This window comes from Ovis canadensis, chromosome 3, assembly GCF_042477335.2.
Source record: "Ovis canadensis isolate MfBH-ARS-UI-01 breed Bighorn chromosome 3, ARS-UI_OviCan_v2, whole genome shotgun sequence".
In the NCBI taxonomy this organism is placed as follows: Eukaryota; Metazoa; Chordata; class Mammalia; order Artiodactyla; family Bovidae; genus Ovis; species Ovis canadensis.
The window spans coordinates 158845604-158867536 of NC_091247.1; the positions used below are offsets into that span (position 1 = coordinate 158845604).

Below are 21933 nucleotides of genomic sequence, written 5' to 3' on the forward strand. Positions count from 1 at the left end.
ATGGCAACTGGTCCCATCACTTCATGGCAAGTAGATGGAGAAACAATGGAAACAGTGAGAGACTTTATTTTCTTGGGCTCCAAAATCACTGTGGATGGTGACTGCAGCCATGAAATTAAAATACACTTTTCTCCTTGGAAGAAAAGCAATGACAGACCTGCTGCTGCTGCTGCTGCTAAGTCGCTTCAGTCGTGTCCAACCCTGTGCGACGCCAGAGACGGCAGCCCACCAGGCTCCCCCGTCCCTGGGCTTCTTCAGGCAAGAACACTGGAGTGGGTTGCCATTTCCTTCTCCAATGCATGAAAGTGAATAGTGAAAGGGAAGTTGCTCAGTCATATCCAACTCTTAGCGACCCCATGGACTGCAGCCTACCAGGCTCCTCTGTCCATGGGATTTTCCAGGCAGGAGTACTGGAGTGGGGTGCCATCGCCTTCTCCATGACAAACCCAGGCAACATATTAAAAAGCAGAGACATCACTTTGCCTGCAAAAGTCCATGTAGCCAAAACTATGGCTTTTCCAGTAGTCATGTATGGATGTGAGAGCAGGACAATAAAAAAGGCTGAGTGCTGAAGAATTGTTGTTTTCAAATTGTGGTGCTGAAGAACACTCTTGAGAGTCCCTTGGTCAGCAAGGAGATCAAACCAGTCAATCCTAAAGGAAATCTACCCTGAATATTCGCTAGAAGTACTGATGCTGAAGCTCTGAAGCTCCAGTACTTTGGCCATGTGATGTGAAGAGCCGACTGTCAATATCAGAAGCTGTCAATATCAGGAAAAGACTCTGATATTGGGAAGGATTGAAGGCAAGAGGAGAAGGGGACAACAGATGAGTTGGTTGGATGGCATCACCAACTCAATGGATGTGAGTTTGAGCAGACTCTGGGAGATGGTGAAGGACAGAGAAACCTGGCGTGCTGCAGTTCATGGGGTGTCAAAGAGTCGAACACGACTGAGCAATAACAATCAGGACACCCTGATACAGGAATCTTCAGCCTCTTCTGGAAGCAGTTCCATCTCCACACCCTGCTTCCTTCAACCAGTACTTAGCTTTTCTCTACTTTCCTTTTCTCCTATCCAGCTCCTTTGACAGTTGAGGCCTATGCCGACTTAGCAGAATATGAAATGGCCTAAGACCACAGGGCTCTGCAGTTGGTTTAAATACCAGTCCTCAGGTGTGATCACGAGAGCCAGAGTGTGGAAGGGAGGGAAGGCCCTGCTGCAGTTGGACTGGTCAGATCTCACTAGAAACACTCTGTGGGCTTTGGGGAGATGTGGGCAAATGGAAGCAGTGCCAGAGAAGAGTGACTAGACACAGGAATGGCACATACGGGCAAGCTGGAAGAACAGAAGGTGTTTACCTTAGTCAAGAGGAGACGCTGCAGAAAAAGACCACAGAGGAGGTTGGAGGCACAGTAGTGCTGCAAGTGAAACTCCAGCATTTGCTGTATGTGGCCTTTAAAAACAAGGCTAGAGCCGGTGTAGCTTTGAGGAAAGGGTCTTCGTTCAGAAAGCAAAGCAGCATCTTGTCTATGACTACTGTTAGCAGTGCTATGGAGGAAGGTACCCATAGAGAACCGTGGGTACATCTAACTTACATATTATGTGCTAACCCCACTCAGTTTGTCGAAACTGGCTGTAATGAAGCATAGAAATATAATGAACTTGGCTTTGAATGCAAGCTCAGCCCCTTCCACTTCTGTGACTTAGCATCAGACTCTCAGTGTCCACATGTCGAGAAGGGGAATACCTGTCTCACTAGGTATATTAGTAGTAGTAGTGGTAGTGTTAGTCGCTCAGTCGTGTCCGACTCTTTGCGACCCCATGAACTGTGGCCCGCCAGGCTCCTCTGTCCGTGGGATTCTCCAGGCAAGAATACTGGAGTGGATTGCCATTCCCTTCTCCAGAGGATCTTCCCAACCCAGGGATCGAACCCGGGTCTCCTGCGTTGCAGGCAGATTCTTTACCATCTGAGCTACAGGGAAGATCACTAGGTATATTGTGAGGCTGTTAAAAGAGATGATACATGTAAAGCAGTTACTATAGCACCTTACACATGATAAGTAGTACGTGGTAGCATTGAAAAAGTTTGTAAGGTCAAAAAAGGAAAGATTATGAGAGCATGTTATATGAGAAGGCAAGCCCTGATCAGGGATGTCAGCCATGGGAGTGAAAGAAAGTGCCCCATGTATTTATCATCTGTGGGGTATGGTTAGAATGAAATGATCATTTATACTCAGTCATATTTTATTTTTATGTTACATATTATCTACTTACATCTTAAATAAATTAGAAGGATCATTGACTTAAATTAGGGACCTTCTTCCATGCATATTTCCTGTCTTTCCCTCCATATCCATTTGTACTTCATAGGTTTGAAATTATGACAGGAAGGAAAATACAATTTTTGTTCTTACTGTTCTGTTAGCCTTGCTAGTCTTGCCGCATGAATGAATTGAAAGGAAATACACTTTACAATGCATAATGAATGAGCCTGTACTTCTTAAATGTTTTAGCCCTACTACACATTATCTATTTGGAGAGAATGTGAGGGAAATCAAACCTGAAAGCAAGCTATCTTTTGCCAAATCAAATGCATCTTATCTGACTATACTTTTACTTGTATTGAACTCAAAATAGTACATTTTCAGCACTTGAGGATATGAATAGTTAATTAAACTCCACTTGGAGTACCTTATCTTAAGCATCCATGGTTACTTAAGAAGGTAAGGTAAGGTGAAGTCGCTCAGTCGTGTCCGACTCTTTGCGACCCCGTGGACTGTAACCTACTAGGCTTCTCCATCCATGGGATTCTCCAGGCAAGAATACTGGAGTGGATTGCCATTTCCTTCTCCAGGGGATCTTCCCAACCCAGGGATCGAACCTGGGTCTCCCGCATTGGAGGCAGACGCTTTAACCTCTGAGCCACCAGGAAGTAAAATTGATATGTTGGCTGTGAATCTTTAACACTGCCTGTTGTATATTGTCAGGAACGTTGCTAAGGACATAAAGATGTGTCATTAAAGAGGTGATGCATGGTCATCTCTTCGGATATTGGATAACTTCTAGAACACCAAACACAGCCGCTTCATCTGGAAATGACTATCAAGAGAAAATGTGAGTGCCTACTGAAGACAGCCTTGATCCAATGGATGTGTCTTCCTCGGATATGAATTAATGAGAAAAGCTAGATTTTAACATGGAAATAAACTACCTACTTACTTGTTTGGTTTTTTTTTCCCCAAGACATAATGATTAAGGAACAATACACCTATTTACTCATTTACACTCCAGCTCAGAAATATGGTAATGTATTGTTAATTCAAGGAAGCAGTATTGTCCCTTGGTTAAATCTCAGATGCTAGAATGAATTTAAATCCTGTCTCTTCTGTTTTATTAATTTTTAACCTTGTCAAGATATACGAACTTTTCTAAGCATCTCCAGTTTTCTCCTCTGTAGAAGAGGGAAACCATGATACTTGTTGTCTCTTGTGCAGATTATGTTAGATCCAAAGGAGTTTGCTACCTGTTAAGCCATAGAGAAATAAGTATTACTAGTAGGAGAAGTAGTTTATGAGTCAAGAACTCGGAGTCACGAACCCAGCTTTATCACTAACTAGTTGCTCAGTTTAGGGCAAATCCTGGTGACTGCAGCCATGAAATTAAAAGACGCTCACTCCTTGGAAGGAAAGTTATGACCAACCCAGACAGCACATTCAAAAGCAGAGACATTACTTTGCCAACAAAGGTCCATCTAGTCAAGGTTATTGTTTTTCCAGTGGTCATGTATGGATGTGAGAGTTGGACTATAAAGAAAGCTGAGTGCAGAAGAATTGATGCTTTTGAACTGTGGTGTTGGAAAAGGCTCTTGAGAGTCCCTTGGACTGCAAGGAGATCCAACCAGTCCATCCTAAAGGAGATCAGTCCTGGGTGTTCATTGGAAGGACTGATGTTGAAGCTGAAACTCCAATACTTTGGCCACCTCATGCGAAGAGCTGACTCATTGGAAAAGACCCTGATGCTGGGAAAGATTGAGAGCAGGAGGAGAAGGGGACAACAGAGGATGAGATGGTTGGATGGCATCACCGAATCGATGGACATGGGTTTGGGTGAACTCCGGGAGTTGGTGATGGACCGGGAGGCCTGGCGTGCTGCGGTTCATGGAGTCGCAGAGTTGGACACGACTGAGCAACTGAACTGAACTGTACTGTCAATCCTCTGGACCTTAACTGTACAGTTCCCTTAACTGTAAAGTGAAAGAAATTGATTGAATAACCTTAAATATTGCTTCCAACTCTAAAGTATATCCTTGTTAGCAGAAGCATTTAAAACCTTTAAAGCAAAAAGCTTCCATTATTCCTAAGAGGTAGTTAATTATTTCAGTCTTTACTTAAACATTCCTTTATGTGAGGGGAAGACCTTTTGCTTTTCCCACCTCTGTTTCCCTAGGAGTTTCAGTGCCTCTAGTTCAAGGAAAAGGTGTTAAGGAGAAAATTAACACCTTGTTATTGCTGCCTGAACTCTTAAGTTTCTTCACTGCTGTCTTGAAGGTGGCTATCAATTAATGAGCTTGGAAATTCTGTTTCAGTCCATATTCTTAATATTTCTTTGTCAAACATAAATCTATCCATTTCTGAGTAAGCTTTTTTAATAAGATTTTTTTAATGTGGACCATTTTTTAAGTCTTTATTTAATTTCTCACAATATTGTTTCTGTTTTATGTTGGGGTTTTGGTGGATCTTAGCTCCCTGACCAGGGATTGAGCCCATCCACCTAGCATTGAAAGGTGAAGTTTTAACCACTGGATTGCCAGGGAAGTCCCTTGGGTAAGCTTTTTATTGAAGTCTGCATTCATGTAGAAAAGTACACAAATCATAAACATTCAACTTGCAGAATCTTGGCGACGTGAACTGTGCTGTGCCTAGTTGCTCAGTTGTGTCTGACTCTTTGTGACCTCGTAGACTGTAGCCCACCAGGCTCTTCCATCCATGGGGATTCTCCAGGCAAGAATACTGGAGTGAGTTGCCGTGCCCTCCTCCAGGGGATCTTCCCGACCCAGGGATTGAACCCAGGTCTCCCACATCAAAGGTGGATTCTTTACCATCTGAGCCATTTGGAGATCACTTGGCGAAGTGAACACATTCATGTAATTAGGACCCAAATCAAGAAACAGAACATTCTTAGTACCTCAGAGTCCCCCTCATCCCCCCTTGCATCACTAACTCCTGTCCACAGTTAACTGCTGTCCTGATCTGTGCTGTCGTAGATTACTTAAGTTTATGTAAATGAAATCATATAGCAAGTAGTCATTTCTTCACTCATAGTATATACATACGTGCAACTTTAATAGATCCTGCCAAAGAGTTTTCCAAAATGGTTCCACAGTTTTTACACTCTCCCCACCCCATGCCTAGCCTCAGAAAGGAAGTGAAGTAAAAGTTGCTCAGTTGTGTCTGACTCTCTGTGACCCCATGAACTATACAGTCCATGGAATTCTTTAGGCCAGAGTACTGGAGTGAATAGCCTTTCCCTTCTTCAGAGGATCTTTCCAACCTAGGGATTAAACCCAAGTCTCCCACACTGCAGGAGGATTCTTTACCAGCTGAGCTATAAGGGAAGAGAATTCCATTTCTAATTATTTATCTGTTTTAAAATCATGTTTCTTAAAGCAAGCTACTGTTTTGAATTAGGTTATATGGATTTCTTCCTAATACTTATACCCTCTACTTCAGGTGATAATATGATCTGACTTGCCCTGGACAGACCCTGGATAGATCAAGTTTATACATATTGCCCTTGTATAATTTTTACTGGTGCTCCTTTCACTTTTAAATTGTCTTAGGTTGAGGGGATGAAAATGTTTTAAAATTAGTTTTTAGTAATGACTGCAGCCATGAAATTAAAAGATGCTTGCTCCTTGGAAGAAAAACTATGACCAACCTAGACAGTGTATTAAAAAGCAGAGTCATCACTTTACCATTGGAGCTCTGTCTAATCAAAGCTATGGTTTTTCCAGTAGTCATGTATGGATGCGAGAGTTGGACCATAAAAAGGCTGAGCACCAAAGAGTTGATGCTTTCTAACTGTGGTGCTGGAGAAGACTCTTGAGAGGCCTTTAGACAGCAAGGAGATCATACCAGTGAATCCTAAAAGAAATCAACCTGAATATTCATTGGAAAGACTGATGCTGAAGCTGAAGCTCCAATACTTTCGCCACCTGATGTGAAGCGCCTACTCACTGGAAAAGACCCTGATGCTGGGAAGGATTGAGGGCAGGAAGAAAAGGGAATATAGAAGATGAGACAGCTAGATAGCATCACTGACTCAGTAGAGATGAGTTTGAGAAAACTCCAGAAGGTAGTGAAAGGCAAGGAAGCCTGGCATGCTGCAGTCCATGGGGTCGTAAACAGTCAGACATGACTTAGTAAGTGAACAACAGCAACAAATGGTTGCAGAACCCTGTGACTGTAATTCTAAAAAACATTGAATTGTATTTTATATGGGCAAATATTTTGGTGTGTAAATTAATATCTCACTATGCTTTTGAACTGTGGTGTTGGAGAAGACTCTTGAGAGTCCCTTGGACTGCAAGGAGATCCAACCTGTCCATTCTAAAGGAGATCAGTCCTGGGTGTTCTTTGGAAGGAATATTGCTGAAGCTGAAACTCCAATACTTTGGCCACCTCATGCGAAGAGTTGACTCATTGGAAAAGACTCTGATGCTGGGAGGGATTGGGGGCAGGAGGAGAAGGGGACAACATGAGATGGCTGGATGGCATCACCGACTCGATGGACATGAGTTTGAGTGAACTCTGGGAGTTGGTGATGGACAGGGAGGCCTGGCGTGCTGCGGTTCATGGGGTCGCAAAGAGTCGGACATGACTGAGCAACTGAACTGAACTGAACTGAAAGCTATTTTGAGAAATTTGTCTAGTTTGGATGATAAATTATGTGGTCATTCTGCTTGACCCCGTTTCTACCATTTTCAACAGAAAGATAAAGAAAAAAAGAAAATTTAACCTGTCTGGCTGCTTCTTGTGGAAAAAACAAACCTTCCTGGCATGGTTTTATAAGCATTTGTTAATGAGATGCCACCCAAAGCAAAGGAAAATTGATTATGCTGCACTAACCGATTAAACTATTCTTTTGAAAGGGGAACCCTTCTGCTGGCGTTGTTTATTTTATAAATTTACCAAAATTAAAGAAGACTTTTTAACAATATACATGCCTTAAAGTTTGGCTATGAAATAAAACTTTTTAATTTGAACTATGCCCTGTTACAATTTCTAGGTAACTTACCACCCTAAAACTCAAGAGTGAAAATAACCATTTCACCATGCTTTTGGATTCTTCAGGCCAGGAATTCAGATAGAGCACATGAGGGGTAGCCCAGCCACTCTATACTTTCTAAGACCCAAGCCTGTTATTGGCTGGGACATCAGCTCAGTTTTCAGCCAGGCTATACACGTGACTTTGTTTGGGCTTCCCCACAAAATGGCAGCTGGGTTCCAAGAAGGAGCATCCCCAAAGAGTAAGGTAAAAGTGCATGGCATTGCTATGGTCTTGCCTTGAAAGCCAGGTGGAGTCTTTTTTACCCTCCTTTATTGTTTGTTTGTCACAAAAATTCTGCCCAGATTTGGGGGGAAGGGACATAGACCTAATCATTTGATGGGAGGGGTGTCACGGTCACCATGAAATAAGAACATGTAGTGTGGGAGTTTTGTGAGGTGCATCTTCAGAAAATATGCCTTCCGCTTACCTGGATCTTCTGCTTCCTTCATCACTGTTTCTCTCCTGCTTGGGTTTGACTCCACTCCCAGTAGTTTCTCCTGAGTCTGGGATCCTGTCCTGGATGGGATGCCTGGATGGATCAGATTTAGAAGGTCATGGGCTCTAGTTTGCCTCAAATCAGGCCTCGCCTCACTGGCTCTTGGACTGGGCAGTTTCGGCCACTATGATTGAACTGGTCTGCAGCACTCTCGAGTGAACCTGTTGGCTCTTTAGGGGCCTCCTGTTGTCAGATCACCAGAGGCCTCGCTGCCTCTCTGCTTTCTCCTGCACAGATACTGATATTGTGTCTCCTCGCAGTTTGTCCTCACCAGGTTGGAATTTGGAAGTCTGTGAACTACATAGTCTTCCAGTTTTGTGTAAGTGTTGTCACTAGAGGTTTGGGCTTTCCCAGGTGGCGCTAGTGGTAAAGAACTTGCCCGCCAATGCAGGAGACGTAAGAGACGCGAATTCGATCCCTGGGTGGGGAAGATCCCCTGGTGGAGGGCATGTCAGCCCACTCCATATTCTTGCCGGAAGAATCCCATGGACAGAGGAGCCTGGCAGGCTACAGTCCGTAGGGTTGCACAGAGCTGGACATGACTGAAGTGACTTAGCACACACACCTGCACATAGTTGCTTTGCAGTGTTGTGTTAGTTTCTGCTATACAATGATGTAACTCAACTGTATATATACACACATATATATACACACATATACACCTCCCTCTGGAGCCTCCCTCCCAGCCCCACCACCATCCTACCCCTCTGGGTCATCACTGAGCACTGAGGTGAGCTCCTTGTGCTATACAGCAGGTTCCCAGTGGCCATCTCTTTTACACATGGTAGTGTATATATGTAAATTCCAGTCTCCCAATTTGTGCCCCCCACCCCCATCCTGTGTCATACATCTGTTCTCTATATCTGCATCTCTATTCCTGACCTGAAATAGATTCATCTGTACCCTTCTTCTGTTGCCTGGTAGCTCAGCTGGTAAAGAATCTGCTTGCAATGCAGGAGACCCTGGTTTGATTCCTGGGGTCAGGAAGATCCCCTGGAGAAGGGATAGGGTACCCACTCCAGTATTCTTGCCGGGAGAATCCCATGGACAGAGGAGCCTGGCAGGCTACAGTCCAAAGACTGTAGGGGTCGCAAAGAGTCGGACACGAGTGAGCGAATTTCCCTTTCATTACCACCTGCTGCTTATTCTTTGGGCTTCCTTGGTGGCTCAGACAATAAAGAATCTGCCTTCAATGCAGGAAGCGAGGTTTGATCCCTGGGCGGGGAAGATCCGCTGGAGAAGGAAAAGGCAACCCACTCCAGTATTCTTGCCTGGAGAATCACATGGACAGAGGAGCCTGGTGGGCCGCAGTCCCCATGGGCTCGCAGAGAGTTAGACACGGCTGAGTGACTAACTTTCATGGTAGCATTCTTGTAGGTTCCACATGTATGTGTTAATATATGATGTATTTTTTCCTCTTTCTGACTTACTTCACTCTGTATGACAGACTCGAGGGTTTAGACTTGGCTGACTGGTTACTCTGTTTTTATGTGGGGATCTAGGGAGATCCAAAATTGTGCTGCCACTGCTACCATCATTTTATCAGAATTTGCCCAAAGTGATCTTTTAAACATGTGAATCAGATTGTGCCAGTGCTACTTGAAAGTCTCCAATAACATCACACTGCAATGAGCATGAAATGCAGATGTCTTACCTTGTACATTTCAGTGCATCAGGACTTTATGTCCCCTCCACTACGTGTGCTCAGGCCACTCTAATGAATGTTGAATCCAGAGTCCCTGATTCTATGATAGCTGTCATTATGCTCTCTAAGCTGCTTTGTCTTGAGGACCTCAGTTTACTGAATAGCCTTCCCATCTCTAATAGTCTCTGACACTCTTAACCTGTGACATTCGTGGGGAATATGTCCCGGGGCCTTCTTGTTTCCACAAACACACAAATATTATAAAATTTCCTCCATAAAATGCAGTAAAGTATAACTAAAAAAATGTAAGTGACCTCTTAATGTTTCTTTGAATACAGAACTAAAATCATTCCTAAAGCCTTTAAAATAAATCCAGCCACTAACATAAATGCTACACTACATTACACAAGCTTTTTATTTCAAGAGATGCTTATTATTCTCCTCCATGCCCTCTGATCTGGCAGATAGTGAAGTCCAGCTTAATTTGAAAACCTGCCATGTTGACCTGAACTAGAAAAGACAAACTGTCCTTGGGCACCTGAAATCTGATGATCACTTTTTAAAAAATGTTAAACAAGGCATCTTCAAATATAGCGCTTCATTTCTCTTGAATGGGTATTCTGGTTTCTCTCTCTGGTCCTCTGTGAATTCCTATGTTTTGGGGAGATAGGCTTTCAAAAGGACTCCATCAGCTGATGTGTCCCCTGCCCAAAATCTCTCAGGCTTTTATAGAGCACTTCCTCTTGTTTTCAAATCAACTCTTGCTTGGAGGTGAAGCCAGGTCAGACCCTGCCCTCATGTTTGGAATGAAGGTATATGCTCCTTGTCTGTCCATCAATTCTAATTTCCCTTTCCTATCATTGCAATTTTCACTGTTGAGCAATTTGGCACCTCCTGAATATTATGCAACTATTTGCATATATAAATATGGCACTAATCCTATACTGAAAATTCAGCCCTTCATTCCTTCATTCATTTCCTGCTTGTGTTTTTCTGTGTAAGATGTAAATCTTTATTGTGTCTTTAATTTTCCTTTCCCCGAGGAAATGCAATCTGCACAACAATGCAGAAATATGGTAACTGGCCCACTGCTTGATGGTAGGGCTCGTGGTTTCATACAATGCTTATGAACTTTTCCTCTGGATACACAAATCCCAGCACTATACCAAGTACTTTACTTATTTCTTAATTTCTACCATACTCCTGCAGAGCAAGGGATCATATCCTCAAAGAAAACTAAGGCTCAAAGACATCCCTGGTGGCTCAGTGATAAAGAATCTGCCTGCCAATGCAGAAGAAAACTAAGGCTCAGGGAAGTTAAATAGAAGAGCAAAACTGATTTTTTTTACAGATCTGACTCACTCAAGAGCTTCCCAGGTGGTGCAGTGGTAAAGAACCTGCCTGCCAGTGCAGGAGATACAAGAGACATGGATTTGATCCCTGGGTCAGAAGATCCCTTGGAGTAGGAAACAACAACCCATCCAGTATTCTTGTCTGGAAAATTCTGTTGACAGAGAAGCCTGGTGGTCTACAGTCCATGGGGTCTCAAAGAGTCAGACATGACTGAGCACCCACACACGCACCCCTATTTAAAAGTCTCTTTACAGTTCGTGTGTGTGTGTGTGTGTGTGTGTGTGTGTGTGTGTGTGTTATGTGGATATCTATATTCTTTGTTTTTGGAGAGAGAGTAGTACTGTTCAATAGAAATATAATATGATCCACAAATGCAAGTCAGATACACGATTTTATATTTTACTATAGCCATATTTTTAAAAGGCTTCCCTTGTGGCTCAGCTGATAAAGAATCCACCTGCAGTGTGGCAGACCTGGGTTCAATCCCTGGGTTGGGAAGATCCCCTGGAGAAGGGAAAGGCTACTCACTCCAGTATTCTGTCCTAGAGAATTCCATGGACTGTATAGTCCATGGGGTCACAAAGAGTCGGACATGACTGAGTGACTTTCATGTTCACTTTTCACTCTCATAGCCATATTTTTAAAAGTCAGAAGAAACAGGTGAAGTTAAATTTAATGATGTATTTTATTAAACCAATGTATCCAAATTAGTATCATTTCAACATGCAATCAATATAAAAATTGTTAATGAGCTATGTTACATTCTGTTTTTTTTTTCTTTGTACAGTTCTTCAAACTTTGGCATGTGTTTTACACTTAGAGTATGTTTCAGCGTGGACTAGCCACACGTTCAGTGCTCATTAGCTGTGAATGGCTTGTGGCTGTCATGTTGTATTGCACAGAGGAAGGAGGGGTGAAAGCAACATATTAAAGGTTGTGAGGTGCCAAGTAAGACTTCCTACCTTTCTAAGCCTCAGTTCTTCCATCTTTCTCCTAAAAGGCAAACAGAACTTTTTTTGTACTTTTCAGAGTTATTCTGAACACCAGATATATTTTTCCTCTTTTTTTTTTTCTTGGACAAAAAAGTACGCTTATACACTTTTATCAGAAAAGGAAAAGGCTACCCACTCCAGTATTCTGGCCTGGAGAATTCCATGGACTGATGTATAGTCCATGGGATTGCAAAGAGTTGAATACAACTGAGTGGCTTTCATACATATATACACTTTCATATTTTGCTTTTCACTTAACACCATAATTTGGAAGTTATTCCTTAATAGTATTCCTTAATACACTTAATAAGTGTATATGTTTATGTACGTGTGCCAGTATGCTTGTGGGTGTCTGTGTGTGTTCATTTAAATTCAACAAACATTTATTGATGAGCTACTATGTGCAACATGTGCAAGGCACATAGGTTCTATCAGTGAACAAAACTAATAAACACTTCTGCCTTTGTATGTTATGTTTTAGAAGAAATAGACAATAAACACTTAATTTAGTGAACTCTTTAGTATGTTATAATAGAAAGTAATAAATACAAAAATTGCCAACGTTCGTTGGATCATTGAAAAAGCAAGAGAGTTCCAGAAAAACATCAATTTCTGTTTTGTTGACTGTGTCAAAGCCTTTGACTGTGTGGACCACAGCAAACTCTGGAGAATTCATGAAGAGTTGGGAATACCAGACCACCTTACCTACTTCTTGATAAATCTGTATGCAGATCAGGTAGCAACAGTTAGAACCGGACATGAAATAACAGACTGGCTCCAGATAGGAAAAGGAGTATGTCAAGGCTATATATTGTCACCCTGCTTATTTAACTTATATGCAGACTACATCATGAGAAACTCTGGGATGGATGAAGCACAAGCTGGAATCAAGATTGCTGGGAGAACTATCAATAACCTCAGATATGCAGATAACACCACCCTTATGGCAGAAAGTGAAGAAGAACTAAAAAGCCTCTTGATGAAAGTGAAAGAGGAGAGTGAAAAAGTTGGCTTAAAGCTCAGCATTCAGAAAACTAAGATCATGGCATCTGGTCCCATCACTTCATGACAAATAGATGGGGAGACAATGGAAACAGTGACAGACTTTATTTTTCTGGGCTCCAAAATTGCTGCAGATGGTGACTGCAGCCATGAAATTAAAGGACACTTACTCCTCGGAAGGAAAGTTATGACCAACCTAGACAGCATATTAAAGAGCAGAGACATTACTTTGCCAACAAAGGTTGGTCTAGTCAAAGCCATGGTTTTTCCAGTAGTCATGTATGTATGTGAGAGTTGGATTATAAAGAAAGCTGAGCACCAAAGAATTGATGCTTTTGAACTGTGGTGTTGGAGAAGACTCTTGAGGGTCCCTTGAACTGCAAGGAGATCCAACCAGCCCATTCTAAAGGAAATCAGTCCTGAATATTCATTGGAAGGACTGATATTTAAGCTGAAGTTCCAATACTTTGGCCACCTGATGTGAAGAATTGACTTTTTGGAAAAGACCCTGATGCTGGGAAAGATTGAAGGCAGAAGGAGAAGGGGATGGCAGAGGATGAAATGGTTGGATGGCATCACCAACTCAATGGACGTGAGTTTGACTAAACTCTGGGAGTTGGTGATGGACAGGGAGGCCTGGTGTGCTTCGTGGGGTTGCAAAGAATCAGACACGACTGAATAACTGAACGGAACTGAATAAATACTGTGGGAAAAAAGGAAAAGGAAAAGTTGTGGGAGCAGGAATTTCCATTTCAAATGGGGTGCTAAAGAGAACCTCATTGAGAAGGTGAGATTTGCTCAGTGTCTTGAAGGAGGTGAGGAGTAATCTGTGAGTAAATCTAGGGGGATAGTGTTCCAAGAAGAGGGAGGGCAGTTCACAGGCACAGAATGGGAGGGTCCCTGGCATGTTTTTTATTTTTAATTTTTTTCATTGAAGTACAGTTAAATTACCATGTTGTGTTGGTTTCAGAAGTACAGCAAAGTGATTCAGTTATGTGTATAGATATTATATATATAATGTATATATATAGTCTTTTTTCAGATTCTTTTCCAATATGGGTTGAAGTATTGAATATAATTCTCTGTGCTATAAAGTAGGACCCTGATGGTTATCTATTTTATACTGAATGTTTATGTCAGTCCTAATTTCCTAATTTATCCCCACACTTTTCCCCTTTATCTGTAAGTTTGTTCTCTAAGTTTGTGTGTCTGTTTCTGTTTTGTAAATAAATTCATGTGTATCAATTTTTTTTAAGATTCCACATATAAGTGTTATCATTTGATATCTGTCTTTGTCTGACTTACTTCACCTAGTATGGTAGTCTCTCGGTCCAGCCTTGCTGCTGCAAGCGGCATAGTTTCACTCTCTTCACGGCTGCATAGTATTCCGCTGTATCCATGCACCACATCTTCTTTAGGCATTCATCTGTTGATGGACATGTAGGTTACTTCCATGTCTTGGCTACTGTAAATAATGCTGCAGTGAACGTTGGGGTCCACGTGCCTTTTCCTGAGGAGCAGTGAGAAGGCCAGTGGAGTGGGGTGAAGTGATTATTGAGGGCAGTGGATCTTGTTTGCTTGGCAGACTCCTATAACCCCTAGAAATCTGACTTTGAGAGTAAGGAAGTTCACCAGGTTCTTACTGACAGCCACAAAGCAGTCCAACATTTGGAGGTGCCATATGCCAGTCTCCTATTGAGAGGGACACTTAGCTTGTTTCTGATCTGTTTGATATTCTAAACAGTGATATAGCATATCTTTGAACCTATATGTTTTGCTCACATGTGAACTTTCATGTAGAATAAATTCCTAGTAATGAAATAACTTGCTGAGGAGATGCTTATTTTTAACTTTCCTAGGTATTGCTAATATGCTGTCTGAAGAGCTTGTACAAATTTTTATTGCCACCCACAGTGTAGGGGAGTGCTGTTTTCTTATTACCACTATATCCATTAATCAACAATTTTATTTTTGCCAATTCTGTGAGTGAAAGTGTTCCCTTACTGGCATGATTTGGGGATGACTCCTCCTCTACTCTAAATCATATAATAATGTGGATTATATTCTGCTCCTCTTCCATTTCTCATGGCTCCCAACTACTTTGTACTTATATCTCTTCATAGCATGTATTGCTTTGTATTTTAATTGGTTATGTCCCTGCATCCTATCTCTTTATTATAAGCTTCTCAAGAGACGGACTAATGTCTTATTGTTTTATACCCTCCCCCCATGTATAGAACTTTACTTAATTCACAAGGAGCAGTTATTATATCTTTGTTGATTAATGAGTGAATGATATAATTCTCTTTGAATTATGCTATATAACTTACACTTAGGAATTTGATAATTAAAATGATAGCAGTAGCTGTCACTGAAACATTTTGGTTTATTGGATTGCATGCTTCTGACTGCTAGCTGAGAAAAATTATGTATTCCATCCTGTAGAGTTCAGGATGGAAATAGTCAATGCACGATTTTATTTCTAATCCCCAGAGTAAGCATTTCTTTAAATATACAAAAAACTGAGTGGGACTGAATTGGGTCCGTATGTAGCTGACAGTATATACAGTTCAATCAGATTTCTGTAGTTTCGTCTGCTTCTATCTAGCTCGCTATCTTGAAACCGAGCAGCATTTTCTGGTTTGTAGCCTTGGGCATCTGGCTGCTGAGGTCATGAGGCCACTGGCTATACTGTCACTTAGTTTTGAGAATCTTTAAAATGTGATTTGAAAATGGATTTGGGCAGAGAATTGTGTGGGCTGAGGGAGATGAGCCATGTTCCTGGGCTGGGCTTCCCTGCATACTTGTGTCCCTGGAGAGAGTAACAAATGTTCTATTTTGGAAATGTTAATACTGAATCTCTCTCCTCCACACACAGAATCATATGAAGGGTTCTGAGAAGCCACACGGTAAAGAAAACTGTTTATCCCAGTGTTTCTCAAATTGATTTGATCTTTTGCCTAGTAACACCTATCAGGATATCAGTATCCCACAGAATAGAGCTGGAGAAAAAACATGAGAAATCATTTTGTTGGTTTTTTTTTTCCATTTTTATTGTTGTTGTTCTTCCGTTACTAAGTCATGTCCAACTCTTTGTGACCTCATGGACTGCAACACACTAGACTTCCCTGTCCTTCACTAGCTCCTGGAGTTTGCTCACATTTTGTACCAATAGAAATAATTATAGAAATTTATCATATTTATCACTAAATATACCTATTGTCAGTTCAGAGCATATATTCATCAAATGAAGAGTAGCCATCCAGAATGGACTTGTTTGTAGCTGTTGACAACAGGGGAATTGCCACAGAGGAATTGAACATTAATTTAGCAATCTATTTTATAAATAGACTACATCCTAAGACTAATTAGAAACATTAAAGTTAACCTGAGAGTTGTTTAGGAACATGTGTAAGCCTGAAAATGGGTAATGAAGAAAGTGATAATTTAAGAAAATAAACCTAGATATTAATTTCTCCTAAGAATAAAAGATCTAAAGATCTTCAGATACCTGAAATGATGTCAGAGGAAGGCTAACTTCTGCCTGTATTGTCAAAGAGGCCAACTGATGACCAATTTTTCTTGTATTTAAAATTATGGAGATTTAACAGACTGCAAGGAGATTAAACCAGGCAATCCTAAAGGAAATCAGTCCTGAATGTTCATTGGAAGGACTGAGGCTGAAGCTGAAACTCCAATACTTTGGCCACCTGATGTGAAGAGCTGACTCATTGGAAAAGACGCCAATGCTGGGAAAGATTGAAGGCAAGAGGAGAAGGGGACAACAGAGGATGAGATGGTTGGATGGCATCACCGACTCGATGGACTTGAGTTTGAGCAAGCTGCGGGAGTTGGTGATGGACAGGGAAGCCTGGTGTGCAGTCCATGGAGTCACAAAGAGTTGGGTATGACTGAACGACTAAACTGAGCAGACTGAGAACTTTAATTTGTGTATGGAAATTCTTAAATGGGCCTCCCTTCCTTGTATTACAGCTCGTGTTTTTCAGGCTGTCTAATGCACTCAGCTTGCTTCTTCCTCTTCTCATTTCTCTGTCCCCTCTCTGTGCTCCTTAAAAACATTCACTAGACTGGCAATTAGGGACTGAGCACAGATGCAGCCTTTAATTTAATTTCACATTCCATCATTTGAAACATGACCGAGTGCATGCTGCTTCTGGCCTTTTGAGTGCTGGGAAATCAATATGTTAATTTACTTCCATCTTTTCAAATCATTTTTGAGAGAGAGCAAGCGCCTCCTGTGAAATGAGAGGCTCACCCCCAGGAGGGGTGGCTGTGTGTCTGAGACATAGCCCCAAGTACTTGCATTCTCCCACCCAACCGTGCTTTGCGAATCAGTTGAGTTTCATAGTATATTTGTAAATTGACTGTTTGCGACTTCGAGCACTTTTTTTCCTCCTACTGGAAAATGTTGCTCATGATTATTATGAATCTAGACTAGTCCTTAAAAAGCCATTAAACCCTGCTGCTGCTGCTGCTGCTGCTGCTGCTGCTGCTGCTGCTGCTGCTGCTGCTGCTGCTGCTGCTGCTGCTGCTGCTAAGTCGCTTCAATCATGTCCGACTCTATGCAACCCCATAGACAGCAGCCCCCCAGGCTCCCCCGTCCCTGGGATTCTCCAGGCAAGAACGCTGGAGTGGGTTGCCATTCCCTTCTCTAATGCATGAATGTGAAAATGAAGTCACTTAATCATGTCTGACTCTTAGCGACCCCATGGACTGTAGCCCACCAGGCTCCTCCATCCATGGGATTTTCCAGGCAGGAGTACTGGAGTGGGGTGCCATAGCCTTCTCCACATTAAACCCTAGTGTGTCTAAATCATGTTACAAACACTTCATGGAAGCTGCATTGGTACAGGTTGATTTCCAGTTGAAGAGAAGGAACAGTCCTACTCTCTTCTATAGGATTCACAGACCATTAGGGCAGCTTTTGGTTCCATTTCCTTTTAGCATCCAGATCTTACTGGTGACTCATATGCAGCTCATGGTAAGATGAAACTGCCAAGGTTTTTCCTACATCAAATGCTCCAAGGTTAAAGCTGTACCATCCCCCACTTTCTTATACCTGTGCAGTTAAAATACTTTTTGTTAATGAAAAATATGTCCTTGTTACATTCCATCTTGGTTTTGCTCATGCAAGTGGAGTGCTTTGTGAGTCTTCATTTTATCACCATTCAGCACATTCGCTTCAACTCAGTTGTGTCACTGCACGTTGGGTTAGTTTTATTTCTGTACCTTTATACAAACTGTGGATAGAAATGTGGGACATGGAAGCTTCAAGAGCTTCAGTTTTCAGAGCATTGTCACAAGAAAACATAGTTCAGTTGAACATCCCTTAAACTGTGAGGATGAAGCTAATGATCATATTGATCTTTGTCTTTATGGGTGGCAAAGTAGAGGCAAGAAGGTTATGAATAATTGATGACTCTGAAGCATACTCTAAGCATCTAGTTATCTCACTGATAACTCAGATATACTGTTGTCTAGTTTTTGAATATATATATATTTTCAAGCTCCCATTTTCTAACACCATTTAAGTTTACTATGACTGCAGAGTTAACCACAGTGGTTCTTGGATTCAGGAACTATTGTGGTTAATCTCTGCAGGGCTGTGGAAAACTTGACCATACTATGAATGCAAAAAAGGTGGTCAGCGCTGATTTTTTATTGTGATACTTTTTTAACATTGTACAAAAGCAAGAACAGTGGCAAACAATGAGTTGGTCCCTTTCTTTGTTCTTTCCAGGACCAGACCTTATATTAATATAATCAACCTGAGCTTTCCAAGGTACCAGAAACCTGGCTGTATATGAGGGCCTCGGTAACTATTGAATTGTCATTTCTAGGCTGGCTCTCTGTCATGATTTCATTTGGTATCTGCCACCACCAACAGAATTTCAAGAATTCCTTCTCCCCTTAAATCTCCTCCACATACCAACTCTCCAGTTTGTTTTGGAAGTCTTTTGTTCACTTGGTCTAGGAAGTTCTTTTTCCCAGCAGCCATGCGATTAGGAGCCTATCTTATAGCTTTGTGGGTCTCCTCCCACTCCGAAAGCTCTGAGGCATGGCTGTCCCTGTGTTCAGCCCCCATTCGCATCTCTAGTCGGCTTCAAGGATCCACCCAAATGGACAGAGCTCTTTTCCTCCCACGTGTGCTATGCCTTGTAACATGGACGTTAGAGTAGACTGCTCTTCAAAGTCTAAGGGGCTTTAAAGAAGCAGTGGTGTTCTGTCTCCAGTCCCCAGAGTTCTGACACAAGCCTAGGGGCTGAGAGTAACACACACTAATGACTCAGAATCAGGTGTCTCTCTAACCTGACTCTGTTAGCCTTTTAGACTAAGCCTTTGCATGGCAGCAGCCTTCTCTCTTAGGATATATTATTCCCTTGGTGGTTTCTCATTCCTCTGTTAAAGACCTAACCCCATTAGCCCTCCAGACTGCTCAGCTGGGGCTTGCAGCTGCGCTTGCAGATGAACGTTCTCAATCTTGAATCCCATCAATATAATGTCCTTTTGTGTCATTTTCAATAATATGCCAAAAGGTCTGGCTTATTTGGGCTTCTAGCTCCCCACACTGGCCTTTGGGACCTCACTTTAATATTCTTTCTTGATTATGTGCCAGTTCTTCCATGCTGCATGATTTATCATTTAAGATCGAGAGCCATGGAGGAGTTCCCTGCTCAGGGGCTCTCCCCTGAGGCAAACTAGGGTAGGGCTGAGGGTTCCAACCCTGGACTTCCCAGGCCCAGGGTGACATTCTAGCTTTGCACATGACTTCGGGCCACTCACTCAGTGTTACTAAGCCCAGTTCCCTAAACCATAACGTGGGGATGATGAGGCAGTGCCCATGTCACGGGGTTATTGGAGCATCAGTGAGATAATCCTTTAAAATACCTGCACAGTATCTAGAATATATTAAGCTCTTAATAAGTCTCGGGTGTTTGGTTATTGGGCTTCCCTGGTGGCTCAGTGATAAGAATCTGCCTGCCAATGCAGCAACCAGGTCAGAAAGATCCCCTGGAGAAGGAAATGGCAACCCACCCCAGTATTCTTGCTTGGGAAATCCCACAGACAAAGGAGCCTGACAGGCTACAGTCCATAGGATCACAGAGTCAAACACGACTTAGCAACTAAACAAAAACAACAAATTTAGTTATCACCAGTATTATTATCATTTCTATAATGCCATTCAAGCATTTTTACATGTCATTTATATGTGTAGGTCCTGTCTGAATAAGCTGAAGACCCTTCTACCAGTTTTGACACCTGCAATGTTCCTTCCTGGTCTTACTCTCTGTGGTAGATCCTAGCTTTGCTGTATGTGGCCTGAATAGTAAAGACTAGGGTTCTATTCAGAGCTAGTAAGATAACTTTTCTTGTTTACTGCAGGCTTATAGGAGTTACTTTTTTCCAAAACCATTTAGCATTGAGATGACCCTTGTTCACAAGAGCCCCTCCAAGAGCCAGGTCTTCAAAGTTGTGAAACCCTCTAAGTAAATTTGAGTGAGTCTTAGAATTCACCTGTTCTTTGAGGGGAACTCTGGCCCTGAGTGGCTAAAAGCAGATTGTATCTGAAGCTCTTTAGACCAAAATGAGTCCCAAATTTAATTCAGTCTTAATATCTACTCTACAAATACAAAACAGCAGACAGTGAGAGGGACTTATTTTATGATGTACTCTGTGGTTTGATTATTTGCTTGTATAGAAGTGGCTGCATCTATGTGAGTTATGTGTGTGTGTGTGTGTGTGTGTGTGTGCAAGGTCTGTATGCTTATGGCCCAATATGTATATTTTAATACAGTTGAAACTTAATGATGCATTGTGTTGCTATATTAGATTTGAGTATCAGGTTGGAAAAATGTCATAATGAGAATAAAAGTTTCATTATTAAAATGAATTTTCTTTAAATAAGCATTTTCTGAATTTAAGTGTGAGATTAGGACTCTAAAAGCTGAAATGGCCTGTGGTGTTGCGTCTTCGACATGTCTGAGTAGTAAACCACAACACATAGGCCAGCTGCTGAGTTTTGTGCTGTGGGATAGACTGATAAATTAAGGATGCTGGTACCATGAGATAAAGAATACAACTTGTTATGTTTATTAACATAAAGGAAGAAATCCCAAACACTTAGTAAAGCGAAAGCAGACCCCTGGTCCATCCAGCTCATCTCTGCAAGCTTCATTGTCCATGTGTTTATAGCTCGGTCACCTGCTTCTCTCTAGCCATCTGATGGCCCTCTTCCTGTTGCCCTGCCTCAGCTCCCCCCTGGGCTGAACCAGTGGGTCTGCCTCCGGACATCACTCTGCTGTTTGCTGTTCTGTCCTGGTTAACTCTTTGCCCCATGGAATGCAAAATCACTTCCACACAGTAAACTTGGACCTGACCCAGCTATAAAAATAAATGTCATACCACATCTGTGAATGTACTTCATACTGAATCAAACTCTCCATCCAGGCACTCTTAAATTTTAGATCCCCTGAGCAATAACTTAGTCTGAATTTGAAGTTTGATTGACCTAAACTGCCTTTCCTGTTGTTTATTTGGTTAGTCATGTGTTTATTCATTTATTCTACAAATACAAAGCAACAGACAGTGAGAGGGACTTATTTTATGATGTACTCTGTGGTTTGATTATTTGCTTGAATAGATGTTTTGTTAAACATCTGTTGAGCATCCAGTATGTCATAGTAAAAACAGAAGCTCCCATTTATGGAACACTTACGTGTTAGGTGCTGTGCTATATATATTACATGTTTATATATATATATATATTTTTTTTTCAGATTCTTTTACATTTTAGGTTATTGTAAGATATTGAATATAATTCCCTGTGCTATATAGTAGGACCTTGTTGTTTATTGTATATATTATATTATACTATATTAACAGTGTGTATTTGTTAAAACCAAATTGTTTTGGAAATAAATTCATTTGTCTCTTTTTTTTAGATTCTACACATAAATGATATCATATTTTGTCTTTCTGTATTTGACTTTGCTTAGTATGATAATCGGGAGAAGGCGATGGCACCCCACTCCAGTACTCTTGCCTGGAAAATCCCATGGATGGAGGAGCCTGGTGGGCTGCAGTCCATGGAGTC

At 41.7% G+C, this 21933-nt stretch overlaps 1 protein-coding gene and 1 non-coding gene across 12 annotated transcripts in view; one reads left to right on the forward strand and one right to left on the reverse strand.

Moving 5' to 3' along the window:
- The window catches only part of GRIP1 (glutamate receptor interacting protein 1), a 762378-nt gene that overhangs the window by 316211 nt on the left and 424234 nt on the right, over positions 1 to 21933 (forward strand). The gene's annotated exons all lie outside the window — the stretch shown is intronic.
- Positions 2861 to 2933, reverse strand: TRNAW-CCA (transfer RNA tryptophan (anticodon CCA)). The gene has a single exon. It is a non-coding gene; the product is annotated as a tRNA-Trp (tRNA).